This window comes from Canis aureus, chromosome 23, assembly GCF_053574225.1.
Source record: "Canis aureus isolate CA01 chromosome 23, VMU_Caureus_v.1.0, whole genome shotgun sequence".
NCBI classification, from domain to species: domain Eukaryota; kingdom Metazoa; phylum Chordata; class Mammalia; order Carnivora; family Canidae; genus Canis; species Canis aureus.
The window spans coordinates 2,363,074-2,367,375 of NC_135633.1; the positions used below are offsets into that span (position 1 = coordinate 2,363,074).

General features: G+C 39.3%; 1 non-coding gene across 1 annotated transcript; it reads left to right on the forward strand.

Annotated features, from left to right (window-relative positions):
- Positions 1-602: 602 nt before the first annotated feature.
- LOC144295614 (U6 spliceosomal RNA) lies at positions 603-706 on the forward strand. The gene has a single exon (XR_013362698.1). It is a non-coding gene; the product is annotated as a U6 spliceosomal RNA (small nuclear RNA).
- Positions 707-4,302: the final 3,596 nt, after the last annotated feature.

The following is a 4,302-nucleotide window of genomic DNA, read 5'->3' on the forward strand; positions in this document are numbered from 1 at the left end:
CCTGGGATCGAGCCCCACATCGGGCTCCCTGCTTAGTGGGGAGTCTGCTTCACCTTCTCCCTCTGCCCCTCCCCCTCTCAAATAAATAAAGAAATCTTTAAAAAGTAAAAATAAAACTTTTTTATTATGGGAAATTTCAAATACGCACAAAACAGGATAGGATAATGAACCCCCACGTATCCATCACCCAGCAGCACACCACCATTTTTAACTACCAAAAGCATTTCCATTGTACAAAGGAGTTTTTTAATCATATAAACTCTTGTATGGGACTTTTGGGTACTGCTAAATTTTGCCACTGGAAATCATACTGCATGAACATCCTTACTCATAAGTTGTCACTTATTTGATTATTTCCATAGGATAAAATCCTTTGGCCTTTTTAGTGATAATTTTCAACCCATCTCTCTCTCCACCAACTAACCTCCTGGTCACTGCTCATTCCCAAAGTAATACAGAGTCGCAGGAAAAAGCGAAGGGCCGGGCAGTAGGTCATGTCCAAGCAAAATGTTTTTCAATTTTCAATAATACTCTAGACACACATATCTCAAGGAAAATAAGATCAATACACCATTTATCAGATTGAAGTTAAATGTGATTTGGTGCTCAATTTGGCAGCACATATACTAAAATTGGAGTGACACAGAGATTAGCACAGCCCCTGTGCGAGGTTGACATGCAAACTCCTGACATGCTCCATATTTTCATAAATAAATAAATAAATAAATAAATAAATAAATAAATAAAATATTTGTGATAGAAGAGGTTAACATCTCTTAAATGGTTATTTAGTGAGAAATATTCTGAATTTCCCCCCAAAACTTTCACGCCCTAATCTAAGTCCTCTTATTGAAGACTACTTTGAGTTAGGGCTTTGCAGTTTGCTAGAAAGACATGAATCCTGGTTTCAGGAATACACTATCTATAAGCTGTGTGACCTAAGTCAAATTATTTGACTTTTTCCAAGCCTCTATTTTTTCTGTTGGTAAACTGGCAACTCTTAACTCACTGGTTTGTTGTGAAATGTGTCAATGAAATAAATAATGTGTTAATGAAAGCATTTATTACCAGGTCTGGTATATGAAGGGTGCACAATACCCATTTCATTCTTTTTCATCCTTTCTTCCTCTTGTATTTTCAGGTTATACTCAAGGATGAGCACTGCAGTGATTTTGAATAACAATTTTCAAGTTGTAGTTCCTAGTGAGCATGTGCTTCTTGATGTGTCCAGCAATCAATAATAGTGGTTTGAAATTAGTGTTTTTCCATGACACCAAAACAAAATTTTGGAAAATTCTTTCAGGTAAGCTCTTTCTTTGGAAAATTCCCATTCCCTCATTTGCAGCAGCCAAGTGCTATGTACCCCAGGACCCTACACCTTTAAAATTGTTATTTTCAATGTTAATAAATGATTTCATTCATTTCCTGTTCTCCTCTATTCATCAACCTGCCAGCAGCAGTCACACACCGACCTTAAAATAACCGTACTGGTAAACAACTGGTTCAAATGATTAGTAGGATGTCTGTAATTGTGTTACGTAGTCAACCCGGTTGGAAACGAGCAGACACGACTCCTCGTATCTAGCTGTGTGAATCGGCGACCGCAAGTAAAGAATAGGTTCAGGAGGGCCTGGAAAGAAGACTTGAAGACTTGAAAAGAGGAGTTCAAGGTTGGTGAGACTAGAAGGTTCTGTTTTGCTCTTGTCATATTCTCCGGCACGCCCGGCACTCGTAAGCGCACAGTAGGGATTAATGAGTACATCTGGGTTGAGTGGATGCTGGAAGGGCAGCAAGAGTTCTCCAAATTCCATTTTGCTCCAACAGTTTGCCAATACCCTTCCTATCTTTAGTGATTCCCTCCATTTGGAGTTTCTTTCCCTCCCTGTCAAACTTCTCCTCGTATTTCCTACCCTACCTAGGGGCCAGGCTGGCCCGCAAGAGTTCAGTCAACGTTGCTCAATGAACAAAAGGTACAGAAGACCTTCTGCAAAAGATACAAGAAGCTAAACTTTGAATGTCTTGAAAAAGAGAGATTGAGAGGGAGAGAGAGGAACATGGGCTGCATGCCTTTGTGCACGGATGATTTTGGAGTGTCCGCCACCAGGTGAGACAGCAGATCACTGGGGCACTAACGTGTATACTTGCTATTCACGGCTTTCTGATGCTGGAACTCAATTAAGAAAACTCCACAAAGCATTGAAATCCGGCTTCTCAACAGTGATTTTGATGACTTGAGTTGTGTGTTTTTCATCCTTATTGCTTTCAGATCTACATAAATCTTTTCTCTCTCCGTTTTCCCGCATGTGTGTGAAATGTGATGCTTCTCGGTCCTTGGGTTCTTTGGGAATCCAGACGTTTCACTTCCTCCACATCTGCTATGAAACTGAATATTGATAAATGTGACCCATAAACCCAACCAGTTAAATGGGGCCAATGACCAATTCTTATTGTTGGATTTTTTTTTTAGGAGTTTCTATCATTTTTTTCCAATCTCTCTTTCGATTGTACTTTTTTTTTTTCTTTAAGGAAAAGACTAAAGGAAAATTATATCAGCAGTAAAGTTCTCAACCACATCTGGGGCTTAAATTCCATGCCTTTTGACAAACATGAACACTGACTATTTCACTGATTTTAAGATAGAAATGATTCTAACCTTGCCACTTTTGTCCTATAAAAAGTAATGTGAAGACATACAACACCTAAACATCTCCAGACTTTTCTTTGAAAGTCTCACATATGACAGAGAATAATTAGCAATAAAATAGGGTTAACACTCAGTGATTCTACAGGATGAAAAATGTACTTAAGGAGAAAAAAAATGTAACCCTCAAGGGTCTGATATTCTGACTTAGATTGGTAAATAATCTATAAAGGACGGATGCCGTGAAGACTGGGAGAGCAATTTAAGTCATACTATTCCTTTATCCCAAACAGAGTAGGATACACAGAGTCCTTGGTTACAAAATCCCAAGGGGTGCTATTTATGCAGAATAGAGTGAGACCCTCCATAGTTTGTACAAGTTAGAGACCTGAACGTATGCAAGCAAATGAGCAGAGGCTTCGTCTAAGTAGCCAGGCCCATGCGAAAGCCTTAATCCCAAAGTATTGCCTTGTTAAAAACTTTGGAACTCCCTTAAAGGTCTGTGTTACGTTCTTTAGAATATGCTTAATAGCTGCAAATAATCCTTCAATGGTGAACTTGACATTTAGAAATATTAAAAATCTTTAGGTACCAAATCTCATATAAATCGTAGAACCTGGCAAATGTCACTTTTTTTGTTAAAAAAGGAAAGATTTTTGAGGTATTTAATTTTTCCACGTGACTCAAGTGACTCTCAAAATTTTTCCCAAGGAGACAGAAGGTTAGGAGCAAAGGAAGCCTCAATAGAAAAAGCATGTGGCCTCCTAATGACATAATTTTGAGAATACCAATGTTAATTTGTATTTTAGGTATTTTTTCCAAGTCTTATTTTGTTAATATCACATGCAAAATCTAGTTTTATCGTCCATATTGGTGCTTCAGTCTCCTCAGAGAGGCAATGAGAATATACGGAGGCTGGTTCAGAGAATGCGTACATTAAAAAAATTGCTCTGGAGATTTCAAATATCAGCCTAGATGGAGAACACTCTTGGAAAAACCTCCCTCTTGAGGCAAAGTACCTAATCCCCCTGCCCAACCCCATTACAAATTTATCAACGTTATGTGAGACCGTTAAATATAATCATTTCGCAGAAGGGATGACAAAAGGGAGCAATTAAGAGTCAATGCAATTCCTAAGAAAGTTGCATTGTACACTTTACCTGTTGATTATAGACAAGCAATTCCACACAAAATTCCAGATTGTGGGCAAAATAATCATCGACCAACCTCTTCCTCTTGATCTTTCTGCTTTCCTACCGAACCCAAGGACGTATAAGGCCCAATATGTTAGACTTACCCCAAAGCCAGTAAACCACCTCTGCCTTTACAAGGAAAAACCACAAACTCGAAAATAAAATCAGTCTTTGCATACGGCATGATTGGCTTTACCAACCGAGAAGCCTCCCTCCCTGCCATTTGCTTCTACCGCAAGTACAATCTATTAGGGTTCGTGGGAGCCCTGGGGGTGGAGCGGGTGGGGTCCGTGTGTCTGTCTGGTGTTGGCCTGTTATTGCCACGGTGTTCACAGGACCATGGGAGGCAGTGCTGAGTGATCCCTTTTATGTCTAGACAGATATTCATAATGACATAGATGTCTGGCTCTTGAAGCTAACTTCTTAGACCGGAGGTATTTTGGTTTACAAAGGCCCAAATAAGAATGG